The 15,888-nt window shown below is 39.5% G+C and overlaps 1 protein-coding gene across 3 annotated transcripts in view; it reads right to left on the bottom strand.

Annotated features, from left to right (window-relative positions):
* LOC148335419 (leucine-rich repeat-containing protein 4C-like) overlaps window positions 1-15,888 on the bottom strand; it is a 129,401-nt gene that overhangs the window by 47,401 nt on the left and 66,112 nt on the right. The window contains exons 1-2 of one of the 3 annotated variants that reach the window (XM_088299203.1): window positions 5,894-6,345; window positions 4,913-5,334 (exon numbers count right to left, since the gene is read on the bottom strand). The exons of 1 other annotated variant lie outside the window; for it this stretch is intronic. The gene's annotated coding sequence lies outside the window, so the exon portion shown is untranslated. Of the gene's footprint in view, window positions 1-4,912; window positions 5,335-5,893; window positions 6,346-15,888 lie in introns of those variants that run through there. One more of the 3 variants, XM_088299205.1, reaches the window with a different exon arrangement.

The following is a 15,888-nucleotide window of genomic DNA, read 5'->3' as shown; positions in this document are numbered from 1 at the left end:
GAAAATAAATTTTGATGAGCATGCGCTTACATCATCAGTTCCTGTTCTGTAATGAGCATGTGGTAATAAATATAAAACCAGATACGACATGATAAATACTGTACTGAAATTATACAGAATGTTGTTTTTTTTAATAAAATGTATTTTTTTTTTCTTTTTATCATTTTATAGGAAAAGCATGATATGGTCGCATTTCATTGTTTGAAACTGTGTGGCATGCTAGTATTTTATATAACCATGGTTAAATGAGTTCACAGGATAATTGTTTTTATAAGGTTCATAGGACATCCTGTAGCCAAACATCAGTGGAAATATTGAAAAAGTCCTCAGGATGGCGTGTTTCCAGTCTCCACTTCGCAGATCTGAGACCTCGCTGACTAACTTTACACCCTCCGCCCGTGGAGCTCTGCTTGCAGTTCCTTATGAAAGTACTTGAAGCATGTTGACCTCCTACATTGACTCGAGCAGATAAGTTTCTCCATCCTCCTCCTGGTGTCTGCTAACAACATGGATTTAAAAGAGCAGTTCATTAACTATCTTGGGGTGCATTAGTAATGGCTCTATGCGTTGCACTTCATCTAAAAATAATAATAAAAAAAAAGTTAATGACTTGCATTCATATATTTTTTGTCCTTAGATTTCTCTCTTGTCTGTAAATTCCAAGAGGACAAGAGCAGTGTAAAGACATTTTTTTTTTACTCCCCCCTCCGCCCTCGTTATATGCTTATATGATTTTCATCTTGTATGGATTTAAATGTCTTACTTTCATACAGCTGCGAAATAAAAAGAAGCACCACAAACTAGCCCTCGACTATTTCACATTCCATTTAACCTCCAAATAAGAAGCAGGAGATAATGTGTGGACCAGAGCCTGTGGCACTTTAAGCAGGACTCCCAATGGCCCCAGAGGTAGAGAAAATGGCTCCTGCACAGTGCATCTGTATAAACATCTCTCCATGTGTGTGTGCTCGCGTATTTACGGTTAACTCAGGCAAACGTACGATCAGAGACGTTACATTAGTCCTATCATGGGTGCTGTCAGCCCGAATTTTAGCTGAAAAACTGGTATTGCAGAGGAAGATACAAACGATTATTCCAATGGGGTGGGATGTGAGATAAATGGTAAGAAATGGTGCATCCTTATTTTTGTCTTGCCCTAGACCGAATTAATGAGAAGAGTAAAGAATGTTTTTTTTTTTTTTTCAAATTTCGATTTTGTCTTCAGTGATGAAAATAACCCGAAATGTATTGTTTGAAATTAAGTAAAAACACAAGCAGGTTTCTCAGTGTTAACTCCCCTGAACTCACATCTACAGTATATTCTTAATTAATAATTAATCCACTTATGGTCTCATGATAAGTGTAGTACAAGAGAAGGGGGTAAGATAAAGGTAAAAAAAAAAAAAGAAAAGACAAGTGATCCCTGACAGAATAGCACTTTTATGATGTCGACCCGATTATTCTCTAAAATGGATTGGCTGAGGTGGAACACCAATTGATGAATCCATCGACTGGCGGAATATGCTGTGGCTGTCCCCCTGCTCAGCTGTTCTTCCCTTGGACACAACATTCAGACAGACACGCTCGAGAGGATGACTAATGAGTCGGGCGACTGCAGATACCGATCGTGTCCATCTGTGTATAAGACGCTTGCTTTCGCCTGGTTGCTGGAGATTATAATTATGCAAGCTTGAACAACATCCCGTCACATCTACAGGGGCAAAGTAGGAATCGAAATAAGATCTTCAGAAAAATGCAAGCCATCTGAAACTACCAATCAATACTCCTATAGGATAAAACTTTTTTTTCTTTTAAATGTTTGTACACACTGCTGTATTAAGATGCTACCCTTCTGGTTTTGCAGTAAACAATAAACTGATAAAATAGTTGACAAATCTGACCGCACCATTTTCTTCAAAGCAATGCGGCTGTCATCTATTCAGGTGAGCTTTTATCACAATCACATCAGCTGCCTCGGACTCGCCTCAACATGCCGGCAGCCATCGTGTGGAGGTTATTATTAGCTGAAACTAGAAAAAAAGGGGTTCAACAAAGATTATACGCACTAAAAGTATTGAAACTCAGTGAAAGCACAGCCGGTGAAAGAACTGGTGTGGAAAAACAACAATATGCCATATTTCAAAGTGCTGCTGATATACAATAAAATATGTTAATTGAATGAGCTTTATTTGCCATATTGTCTTTCCTGGTGAGTGCAAGGCAATGTAAGGCTGTAGAGGCCATGGTCATATTTGATATATGACCATTAATTATATAAATAAACTCAAATAATCACTCATTGTAATGTTCATTAAGGCAAAATTAGTGGTCACCTGACAAGCAGAAGAGAATTGATCACTTTAATTAATTCTTGGAATTACTTTGTCCAAAAATGTGTCTAATCAGGGCATTAGTTAGGTTTTGAGGATGATTTGTTTGCAACTGTACAGGTGTTATACTTTATTATTTATATACATATACTTGTTTGCAAAAAACACCACTTAAGGTTAAGGGGTCTGTTATGTTGTTGTTGCTGTGAATTTCTTCTATGGTTGTAAATGTGAAACACGATATAGAAATAAGACATAAACATACATTTTATCTCCCATGGCACATGCCGGTGTTGTATCGATCCATTCCTCCACCCCTGCCATCAGTTTAAGACACTTGCATTTACAACCTCTCCTGTTATCTTGTCCATGTCCACAATTTATTTATTTGATTTTTTTTTCCACATCCTGCCTGTGAGCTTCCAGCGCCTCCCAGCAAACCTCACAAATTGATCTGTTTGTCCCCAAGACAAGTAGATGGGGAGCAAAATACAGATCTATGTAATTGCACTATTGTCATTAAATGAACCCTCTTGAGACATTTCAGAAGCAGAGAAGATGGGAAATATGGCAGAGTAGCTCTATTATTGAAACAAGTCCCTAGGAGTCAAAGAAATGAATGCTAATGGTGTTCTAAGATGGGCTTTGTCGAGATTAATCCGATTTGAGAAATGATCATTTCATTGTATGGCCCGAAGTGCTGGCCCCAATCTGAACCGGGCCACAAGCCGAAGTGGGAAATAAATGACAAGAGCGTGGGAAGCGAACATGGGTATACAGTAGAGTATGTCAAGACCCCTGCCTCTCATGGCAATGCTCCTTCATATGTGACAACTTCATTAATTTCCTGACATGGCTACTTGGAATGATTTTCAGTAGATGCATCAGACAGCAACAACTAGATGAATTGGACTTGAAAAACAGATGTCAAAAGAAGCCCTGTCTTGGTGTGAACTGCACTTTTGGTCTCCTAACCGCATCTGCTCAAAGGCGAACGCCAACTACTATGGAGGGCTTACATACTGCTGATGAAGGTTTTAAATAATAAAAGGAAGATGTTCCCATTGAAAATAATGGAGTTCCATTTTCCTTGTTGGTCTGCCATTGGGAAAATGAATCTGTCTTCATACCGTACTATGAATCATCTTTTCTTACGGAAAACTTGTGAGTGTGTGGAGAGAAGTGATAGCGGTAACCTCATTGAGGGAAAAGGGCAAAATCAGGAATCTAATGCGTCCGAAGCAGAGAATGCTTTTTTTTCCGGAGGATGACAGCTACTTGCTGTATTTCTCACATTGTTCATGTGAAAAGTGACACCTAGCCCCATTTATGTATTTAGCTCAAACAGTGGTTTATGATTTACGGATGATGACAGACATATACTCCAGGATCACCTGAGGGGGAGTAAATGTGAGAAGATATTGCATGCATGATGATATAACTAATACATTGCCCTGGCTGCATGTCTGTTGATGACAATGACATACACATAGTGGTTGAGATTTATTTTTACACTAAGCCATTAGGCTGAGAGTTACATGGAAAGAAATTAAACACTTGTCCATAGTCCAAGTTTCGGCCGTACATCAAGATAAAAAAAAAAAATCTTCCATGCGAATCTTATTTAATGATGGGCCTTTCTCTGCCTATTGTATAGCAGCACACTCATGCTTGAACAACAACGGACCTTCCCCAAACGGTTACCACTAAATGAGATGCATTGAAGTGGCAACATAACATTCAGGAGCAACAACTGACCAATGATGCATACGTCTTCAAACATATTGGCTACCACTATATAATGTTTGCCACTGCAAGAAAGGAAAGGCCGCTTTCAATTTCAGCACCTCAGAAAAATGGACAGCTCCATCACAGGGAGCCATGGAGGCATGGAACAAGTGCCTTCTGTGTAGATCCAGGCCATGCCAGGAAAATACATGACAGGTGATGTCTGACGATTAACGCAACCAGTCATGTGATAAAAGCAGAGCTGCTCTTAAAACACAAACCAAACAATATTCCGTTTATAATATATCGTATCTAAAAGTCTCAAAATAACGGCTATACCACACACTCAAATGAATTCGGCTTGCTGCAGATTGGTTGGGTGATGAATAAATAGCTGTTGCCTACTTTGCATTCAGAGGGTGTACAACGTGGTGCAGTGTACAATTCCATGGTGGTGCCTATGATTCTTAATATTGTATACTTCTCCATCATACACGGCCACGTTTTTCTATATCGCACGTGAGTTTGAGTCGAACGCTCCCAGGAGCGCATTGAAAAGCAGCAAGACTTACGGGAGCGCGGTGCAGCTTTTTACATCATCTGTCAAATAAGTGCTTGCTTCAAGATTGATCGGATCTCATCTCAGACTATAAAGAACGCCCTGTTGCAAAGGGCCGATGTTTATGAACTACAATTTGTCTTTACACTGTTACATCTAAGACATTTGTAATAGAATATAGCGTTATATAGTGAGGCGTGAGACAAGGAAGAGGGACGCACGCAAGCGCACACGCACACACACACGCGGGCGCGCGCGCGCACATACACACGCACACACGCTCACACAGGCTTACTTGTTCATGTAGACTGCGATCCTGCTGGATGAGGCTTTTTGGGAGCGATCCGTCTTTTGGTCAAAGCACATAAATGCATTAAAAAAAATCCGCAATTTTCAGGCAAGCTTGCAGAATCAGACGCTATATAGCCCCACTGTTATAACAATAAGCATTCCATCCAACCAGTCCAGATCTGGAAATAACTCTCAAAATGATGGTGATATATCCGATATTGCCCTTTTCCACGATGCTCTTTGCGTTGAGGGACCCACAAGTGCCATTGCTGCAACTGCTCGACCCATTAATGTCCCACGCTTCTCCTGAGTTGGGGATTTGTGGACTTGCACACTTGTTATTCCTTCGCTGCTGCGAATGTACAAGATATAATATGGATAAATTTCCCCACGTGATTTGTGATTCAGCTTCTAGAGTGATGCATCCTGGAAGAGAAAAAAAAACCTTTTCATCGCAGATCAGGGTCCGTAGATGGCATTTCTTTATATATCCGCTCACTTTTGGAAATGTCACTTCTCGCCAAGTCTCTTTTTAATTTTAGCCGTCCACCCACCGAATTCTAATATTTTTGATTGCACAGCTCAGTGAAGATTTTGAGTTTGTTTTGTCCCCTCAACATTTGTGGATGCGCAGGAAAGTCTCAAACGGATAGTCAATGTCATGCAATGTTGAGGATCAAATTAAGTCACATAAAGAATTTTATGTATCTTTTATTCCCGTTCTTTATCCATTACCAAGTAAAATAAATCATGCGTGATGCTGACAAACGCACACCAAAAAGGAAGGGGGCAAATCCAGCGACTATCCACAAGAAGCCTTTTATAACAGCTTGCATTCAACGGGAGTTTTTGTTGCTCTGAAATCTTAAATAATCTTCTCTCCTCCGTGCATTGACAACATCATGTGCAGACAGGACCCGAGTCACTGAAGAGGAGCTTCACTTCTGCGCCACACGTGCGTAAATCTCTCGAAATCAAGTCTCACCTATCCACTGAAGCGATCCACACACGAGCACAGATGATGCTTAGTGCTTCTCATTTAAGTGTCCTTCTTTCTGTCCTTCTCCTCCTCCCTGGGCTGCAAACGCTTCGGGCTTGTGCCCACAAGATCCGGCTTGCGTGAAACGGGGATGTGGAGCATCTCAGAGCGTGTTCCGGACGGTGCAGCACAGCGGACAGGCGTAGAATTGATAAGCAGTCATGTGGGTTACCTCCCTCTGACAAAGTGATCCCTCAGTCACTGCTGCTGAATCAGGAGCAGAGCGGCAAGATGTTGTTTCTCTTCTCCTTCCTCAGTCGACATGTTGCTCACTTGAACTTGCGCGGCTCCCGAAACGGCATCCAGTTTGAAAACAACACATTTTCCGCAGATTTTTTTTTTTAATAATGAACGGCTTTTTGTTAGTGTGTCAAAATCAGTGTTTGAATGTGCACCAGTCTGAGAGACAGCGAGGGAGAAAAGAGGTTTAGTTGCCGTGAAAATGGAAGATTGGACTGCTGATGGGTCTCGCAAAAAGGACACGACTGCCACCTACCGAACCCGCTCGTCGCTTTGCTGGAGTGGGATTGTGCCCCCGGGCGCTTTGTGCAGAGGACGTACTACATTTTACTTGCAGAGATCTCAGATTAATACTGGATATATATTTGAAATTGGAAATGCCTTGAGACACAGTTCTACCTACAAAAGATGCAAAAAACGCTATCAAAAAGTAATGGGATTGATTTGTACAACATCATTTTGGCTCAGGGATCTTGATCCAAACATGGCTGTGATTTTATTGTATTATGTTGACCCCGCTTGTGGGACATATTAATATTAATAAATCTAAACACATCCAAGTGAGTCCATGCGGCATTGCCATGAAATAAATAGGATGGCCCTGAGTAGGTATTAAAAAAAAGGCAAATTTGGCCCAACACAAAATAAAACAAAGCTCATGGATGATGCTGATTTTTCCTCCCCAATTCAGAACACACATTATTCACATGAATAAAGGTTGACATTTCTTTGGTGGAAAAATCTTGGATCTGCACCAATCCTGCCCGGCAGATGGTCCTGCCATCCACAAATGTTCAATAACAAATAAATAGCAATGAAAAATGATTGCTATTTTATCCTGTATAGCAGCACTGGCCAAAGCTCTCTCACATATTACTGCACACGTATCACCTTTCACTTGACACTATATGCCCAGCTTACATAGAGAAACGCTCTCATACATCAGCAGGTTCTATGCTTGAAGATGTGGGGACCCATCTAAATGCCAGAGTAGAGATATGTCCATCCAGGTGTCAGCATCCGTTATCATTTCCCTCAATGCTGAACGTGGTTGCATCATTCATCTGTCTCCATAACTGTCCTGCCAGTCTCAATGTCCCTGGCATATAAAGAACACTGACACACTTGCATTTGACACTCTAAATCCCTCACCAAAGTCTTTGTGTACCTTACTTTTCATGGTTCTCCAAAATCAGCTCATGGGTGCCATTAATATGCAAACTTAGATTGTGCTTTGAAATGTTGAAAACGGTGTGGTAGAATCGACCTTATTGTCATTGCAGAGGTGACTAATTTTCTTAATTGCAGACTCGCAGATTTAAAACTTGTACTTAGTGGAAGTCAACCCCACAAAATCATTTGCAATAATATGTTCTATGTTCCTTCACTAGTTCAAACAGGGCATTTGATTATTAAAATTAATTTTCAGTCAATAACAAGTGGCAAAATGGCAGCCCCCTGAGATACACAAAAACCGGTGTATGTTACTGCTTAATTCATATTTCACAAACACAATATTAATCAGAATGCCGTGTTTCGAAATGTCGGGTTGCATAAAACATGTTCTTGTTAAGAAATGACTTCCCCTTTAAGCATCACATGTGCATTTCTGATGGCCAATCTTCTCGATTCTGGTCTTATATGCAGCATGGGAGCCATCAGAACGCTTCATCTTAGTTCATGTGGCTTTCGAGACCAAAGTATCTTACTGGTAGAAACGCTTAAGTCCTTCAAGTGATGCTTCGGTATGCGCAATTATTGTTGCACGAATCAATCAGTTTAATCACTGTTTTGGTGCATCTATGTGTTAATCAGCCAATGTCACGTACATATTTGCATATCATGTTTGTCAATAGAGATCCTCAGCAAGAATGACACACCTCTGTTGATGTCTGCACCCTTCGAGGATGGTAAAGATGTGCACTGTAATACATGTGACCTTGTTTCGTGGAAGGGCAAGACGTACAAGTCTCTTGGGGGAGTTATTCTTGAAGTGGCAAGGGCAGAGACCCTTATTTAAGGTCGTACTTCCGCATAGATTATCGGTTATACTCTCAGCACCTTCATAAAAATAGAAGAAAACGCTCGGCTTTCGCAATGTGATTCCCTAGCATAAGACTGCATCCAACTTTTAAATGGTAAGCTTTCACTACGGCATGCACTGCCATAATTTGATGGCGACAACCCTGACAATGTGATGTTTTGACAGAATGAAGAAAACGCATCGCTGTGGCTTTCGGAGATGACTCAACTCACGCAGATCTCTTCCTTTTCCTCTGAGTATTATGTTGTCAGAGCCTGAATAATACATGTGTTGGGATGGAATTAGATAATGTAATAATCGTGTTGGGTATGCCATGTGAGTTTCAAGCAGAAGGAATTCTGTGTGCATCCCACTCAACTCAAGCGACTCAAAATCGCTTGTTTACTTTGCCAAGGTGGTGTTTTAGCTAAAAGAAAGAAAACAAATTGCCAGAAGGAAGATGTCTGAACAAAATGTAAATGATGTCCCAGTCTTTTTACAATTTTTCAAACAATCATTTCGGAAAAATTTGCCAACAATCACCAAATTCTTAAATGGATAATAATTCTAAAATTCTTGCTAAGTTATTTTTGCCAAGTATGCCAAGCTCATTCTCTGCACGCCCTAAAGAAATATTAACCATTTTTTGAAATGCTAATAAAAAAATCAGATTAAAGCAGGCATATATATGCACATTTTGCATTTGATATGAATGATTTGTTATCGAATTGACAAAGCATAAGCATTAGCAAAACATTCAAACATGCAATATACATTCATCCATTATTTGAGCCGCTTTTCACGGGCATGCTGGAGCCTATCCCAGCTATCTTCAGGCATGAGACGGGGTGCCAGCCCATTTCAGGGCACACAAAGACAACCAACCACTCGATCTCACACTCACACCTACGGACAATTTTAGAGCGTCCAATCAACCTACCCTGCATGTTTTTTGGAATGGAAGGAAACCCACTCAGGCACGGGGAGAATGTGCAAACACCACACAGGAAGTCCAGAGCCGGAATCAAACCCTGCATCTCTGATCTGTGAGACGAACATGCTAACCAGTTGTCCACCGTGCTGAGCACACAATATCCATGAAATATTATTTTTACTTAAACTTGGAGTAGACAAAGACATGTCGATTCATTATTGAGGGTATCAATTGCCTTTGTTTGTGACCACTGACTGAATTCTTGTCCTGGGTAAGTTTGGGGTTTTGGGAAAAGAACAGAAAAAACAAATCTTTTTGTGCTGCATTGCGAGTTTGCATTTTTATGGTAGGATTTTGTGAAAGGCCCCTTATTAGACATTAGCAACATCTCAAGGGATCTGATTACCGGAGGAATTTAGTGTAACCAGTAACTTTGACTGTCATTCCACACATGGATGATATTCAATCATCTATCATTCGTTATTAAAAACAACAAAAGACAACATTTCAAATCATTACAAAATTATTTTGTAAAAGAATGGTACCCAATCTAATCATTGGCACCTCATCTAAGAACAAAAAAAAAAAAACGGTATTGAACGTCAAAGCAGACAGTATGTTCAATGAGTGGTTCGTACATGCACCTCACAGTGCTAAGATTGGGGGTCCACGCCAACTTCTCTCTGTGCTTGTGTGGGTTTTCATCGGGTACGCTTGATTCCTCTTAAATACAAAAATATGCATGATGGGTTCATTGAAGACTAACTGACATTAATTCTAAAAACACGTTCAACTGATTTAACTTTTGATTGCACTTGGATGGGAATGTCTCTACAGAAAGCTCCAAAGCTGTCCCTCTAAACAGAGACTCTGAATATATTAATAATGTGTGTTCTTTATTGGATGATCATTCATTATTCATGTTGTTGTTTTGGACGGTATGAAATATTTCATATCAGCTGTTACTTGGTGCGTGGTTTAGAGGCAATGAAATTAAAGTAGTCAGGTGCAGGAGAAACAAATTGAAGGAATGCAGCTGTGAGCCTTTTTCCTTTCATGCTGTTCTTGCCATGGATTTGCACAATTTTCACTTTATCTGAAAAAAATATGAATTAAAGGTTCATATTTTTAATGCAATCATTTCAAATTTTATCCAAGTTCTCCGGTTACCTCCCACATTCCAAAAATGTCAGCGGACAGTTAATCAGAATATTATTTAAGGCCTATGGAATCTTGGTCAACTCTGTAATGTATACCATTAGTACTTGACATTTTCTGCAACCTGCATTTCTACTTGTTGATCAACCACTCTCAGTATAGGTTACATTACTGTTAAGGATACACGCCCCCCCCTAAACTACTTAAAATATGCATTGATGCAAAAAAATATAAAAAAGAGTCAATGTGGAAATTTTGAAAGGATTTTTAATGATACATTTATTTATTTTCATGTTTCGTTCTTGCACAAACAAAACAATGATTAGACAAAAATGTAGTTTAACAGGCAAAATGATTCTTTATGTTTCAAGTTTTATGTAAAGTTACAAAAAAATGCAGATGTTAAAATAGAAACCGGTTGCTATAAAATTAGTTAGTAATTTTGAAGAAAATGCGAATTAATCAAAACTGAGAACTGAAAATTGGATCAAATGCGGGTTTGACAAAATCGGTACATCCCTGGCATGAATCCATTTTGAGAGGTATTGTTTATAAATCTATTCTTTTCTTTTTTTTCCATTCAGGAAAATGTGAGGGGGTAAAAGTGTTACATTTATGTTGCGTGGCAATACAATTAATGCTGACGTTCAAAGCATCAAAGATACTGAGGCCTCCATTAACACAATCAATAATTCATGCAGTCAGTATCTTATCACATCAGGGAGTATTATCATCTGTCTGTGGTGTGCTGTGACATGTGAAGTGAAATTAGCAATAGCACATTAAACACATTGACACCCAAAATCTAAGTAAATACATGTAAGTGATGTTACTTCCACTCTGGTAAAAATATTACAGCTACTGTATTCCATTACCCCAAAAAATTAATTCAACATTATGTGACAAGCACTTAGGATGTGTCTCTGTTTTGAAAGACAGTAAAGAACACAGGGTCCATCTCACAAGTGCATTTAAGCATACTTCCAATGGCCAAGCAGAGTGCTCTGTTCTGTGCCGTAGATATTTAGAAATGCATGCAGAATTGCAGGCAGGCATGTTTCATTTTATTATTTGAATAACAACAAAATAATCCAGCAAATGTGGCGTATCGGGGATAGTAGCTACGACACAATTGACCTATTGGTCACTGTCCTGTGAAAATCTAATCTAATAAATAAATATAATAAGAGAAAATACGCCGTGACTTTATAAATACGTAAGTGACTTTGAAAATTAATTGAAATTAACAAATTCAAAGTATGAAGTAGAGAGAATTTGATATCTGCACTTGAAAAAACATGTTTTGACACGGGTAAAGAAAAGCCATGGAACGTCGTCACACTTGCAGCCTTGATGGGAACGCGGAATTGAGGTTAACATGGGTACACACACACAAACACACACTTAAGTATGTATATATATATATATATATATCTATATATATATATATATATATATATATATATATATATATATATATGTGCACAACATACGGACATTCTTATTATGAATGAGAAAAAAAATAAGAGTGCAGTTTTCTATTTTCTTAAGAGTTAGCCTTACAAACAGAATGTACATTGCTTCTACAAAAATACATCAGTTTAGTGAACTACAGAAATGCTGAGTATTTTCTGAAGAGGACGCTAAAGAAAAGAGAACTCTTAAGAGAACATATCAGATGCAGCCATGTACTATTTGTTGAATTCACGAGAAATTCTAAGCACAAGGAAGGCTCCTATTTTGCACAGCATCCATTTAGTGCTTTGTGTCGAAGGGGAGCAGTGAAGTCATAGGTTTAACTGTTTTGTATTCAGACATACTGACTGCTTTGAAAACATAGCAAAATTGTGTTTGTGGAAAACTAATTTTTCTTTCTTTGAAAAACAAGGGGTGTAATTCTCTCACTCACTCTCCACTTTTCAAAGCATCTGGCAAATCGGTTTCTTTGTCATCATGCCTACAATGACATTACTGCTACTTTCAACTGAAATGTACCTTTGAACTGTCTTTCGACTGATATGGATTCATCTGAAAATATGTCATAACTTCATTGACATAAAGCAGCGGCGCCCAACCAACGGGCTGCGGCCTGGCCACTTTGGTACGGGACGCGGTGGGCAGCACAGATCGTGAAGAAAAAGATGGCAGTGGACGCATACCAAGATATTAAACACACAAGCCAACGAAATGAGTAACGACAGCACATAGGAATCACTTTGTGGCCAGCACACAACCATCACTCACCCTTCACACTGAGAACTCCCGCTAAAGTTATGCAGTTGTATGAACTGGTCCACAGTTGAAAAAAGTTTGGGGACCACATACAGCTATGACCGTAAACCAAATAGAACTGTGACCCGTTTGTGCAAAAACATCTAAAAGACATCTATCAATTTAATGTAAACAATAAATTCCTCTAATGACCTGGAGCAATGTTGAAAAACATTTGGATGCTATCTGTGAGTGTCATTTTTTTGTTATGTTTCTATATATTAATTATTTAATTTCCACAGGACATTGGATAAAGTCAGTAGAATTAACAATATCTATATGATATAAGTACATTAAACCAATAATACAATGACCCAACCAGTCTGTTTTTTAAAAACTTTTTCTCTTTGGTGATGTTGGCTTTGTGACTACTGAGATAGAAATTATGACTTGAAAAAGCTGCCACCATGTTCATTGCTCAGTTGATGATTGCTCAATGAGCATTGTCAAACACTCTTCTGCACGACAGGGGTGAGTGCCTTGCAAACGTTGGATACATGAAATATTATCTGAGCATACATCCTGTTTACCTCAGCACTAGATTGGTTCTTGTCAAAACACTCTTTGTTACACTAAACACAAATATAAACAGATCTAATGCTCCCATTTCTTTATGGAGCTAAACTCAAAGAGCTCGGGCTTCTTTTCAGTACAGTCGATAGAAAACGTCCGCAAACCCGTTTAAATGGCAGAGTATTATTAAGATATAAAAGATGAGACCAAAATAAATCATTTGGATCCTGTTCCCACCATTAATGTGAGAAATAAACGATACACCTCATACTAAGAAATAGAATTGAATGTTCAACCTTGCTTTAGAAACTTTAAAAACACACTTTGAATCTCCCAAACACATGTGGATTAATGTGGCATGTTTCAAAAAAACCAAGGACTCTATTTTTGGAAACCACACAAATGCACTCCAGCATAAATACTTGTGAATCTTGATTTTCGCGCTGGTGCAAGCTTTGTTTAGCGTGGTTGGAAAATTGGCAGACCGCGCTGCACCATGTTGCGTGTTCCGGTGGACCGCACACTGGCGCATCATCATCGGCACGTCATCATCGGCACGTCATCATTGGCGTCACGACCGGGGGTTGCCAATATTTTGGAAGCAGTGAGGCTATTGTTATACAACGTAAAACAGAAGACACACTTTGCCGCGGTTTTCTCACTGACTTATTGCCATTTTGACCTGGCTGAAATTTGGTAAACCGATGCTTGTTAAGGGGGTGCGGCAACGCCGATCGCAAAGGTCAAACCGTTGGACTAAACAGGCTTCCTGCTAGACTGAAGACCGAGGGAAGCCTTGTTTGCGAGCTCTCAAAGTGACGTTGGATAGCTTGGTTGTCAGCTGTAAGATGAAAAAAAAATCACTTTTGATGACCTCCATTCATTTTTATAACTGTAACTTAAAAAAAAGCACCTTTAGTAGTGTCACACACATGCACTCATAAGTGTGATGAATAAACAACTATCATCAAGTATACCATCACTAACAACATTGTTTGTGAACTATTTTGTTATGCATGTGTGTAAATATAATGCATGTATGTATGCACGTTTGTATGGTACACGCATGCACGAGGCCGACTCGTGGGCCAATCATGGGCAAATCAATCTCCGGCATTTGTAAATCGAACCCTTTATTAAAATTTGTCATGCCCCGCCCCCAAAATGGGCATCCAGTCGGGCCGGACCGTTCCGCCCCAGGGGCAGACTGCCTCGCTCTGATGTTCAGAATGTTTATACAATATGTATTTACGTATATATGCATGTGTATGCATTGCAGTTTATATATAATATTTGAGTGTAAGTACGTGTGCTAGCATATGCCTATGCATTTTTTGGGGTATGCGTATACAAGCATGTATTTTTCACTAAATGGTATTCGAAGAATAATACCTTTGGTAATGTTGAAGGAGCAGAATTTAAATACATTTTATTTTATTTTGTAATATATTGTCAATCTATACTGTATAAAGAGATTCTAGTTTATAACATTGGGCTTTAATAGCCTAGGCAAACCAGCATATGAAAGGAGGGAATCACATCCAGTAGTGGAGAGAGGAGGGTTCGTCAGGAAGTCGATTTTCAGATTCAGGAGGTGCAGTGTGGTTTTCGTGTTGACCGTGCCCCGAGGGACCCAGCTGTACACTCACGGCAGGGTCCCCAAGGGTGCGTCTGAATTTGCCCAACCAGTCTACATGTCTTTTGAGGCCATAGGCTCCTGAGACGCACGTTTCATATCGATAGAGCAACGATGTCGAGGACATGTCATGACACCTTAAATGTTTTGCATACACTTATTACTCCTTTGATGCACTGGCTAGGGAGAGATGTGTTGCATGGCACTCTGTCCCATCAGTTTGTGGAGAACCCGTGTAGCCCTAATTCTTGACTGTTTTGAAATATTCATACAGAAACCATTGACTCTTAAAGCTCAAGCTCATTCATGTTCTCACTACAAACACAACACTTCGTCATTACCAAAGCGCTCACCCACACAATGCCATACATGATATCTGACTCTGCCCTGTACAGCGACAATCAGGATTCATATGTGATGTAAACACCAGTCCAAAGTGCCAGACACTACAGAACATGAACAGTTCCTCCTCGTCGGTTGCGAAGATGGAATGCAGTGAGTTCAAGCCCCTACAGTGCCTGGGAAGTGCAAAACACACTTAAAAGAAATTTACATTTAAAAAAAAAAATCACCAAAAAACAAAACAAATGAACGTTTCAGGGGAAAAAAATGAACAAAAGTGTTATATTCTGTTTGTCGATTTTGGTTTAGTATTTAGTATCAGGGTTTTCCTTGTGCTCCTTTCTCTCTCGTCAGCTGATTGTGTCCACCTGCGCTTGTCGTCTCATTCCATAGTGTTAACCAATCAGCTCCCTCCAACCCTTTGTGTCTTGCCCAGGTGTTTCGCGTTGTCTCGTTAATTTGTTTGGATTTAGTTTCCTGTTTGCTTTCAGTTTTTTGCTGCACTGCACTGTCTTGCTATGCTACGATAACGTGGACAGAGGTATTTGGCTCAATATGTTATTTTGTTGGACACGTAAAATGTTTTTTACTAGATAAACGTTGGCCTGATGGTGCCGTATTGAAATGATTTAAAACCTCTAAGAGTCAAAACACTCCCATTACTTGTAGACCCAGAGGTAACAGCACCTGATTTACTGACGCAAGCTGTTCAGAAAATGGGTACATTTAATAAGGACATGGAAGAAGTATGTATCCAGACTGCTCAGAGGTGGTGCAAATGCTTGGCACACAAAGGCCATTCAACTTGACAGTATACAAAAAAA

The sequence above is a fragment of the Idiotropiscis lumnitzeri genome, chromosome 6, assembly GCF_059441095.1.
Source record: "Idiotropiscis lumnitzeri isolate Australia: NSW breed Sydney's pygmy pipehorse chromosome 6, RoL_Ilum_1.0, whole genome shotgun sequence".
In the NCBI taxonomy this organism is placed as follows: domain Eukaryota; kingdom Metazoa; phylum Chordata; class Actinopteri; order Syngnathiformes; family Syngnathidae; genus Idiotropiscis; species Idiotropiscis lumnitzeri.
Note: the sequence above shows the minus strand (reverse complement) of the source record. Positions and strands in the feature narration are given on the sequence as shown.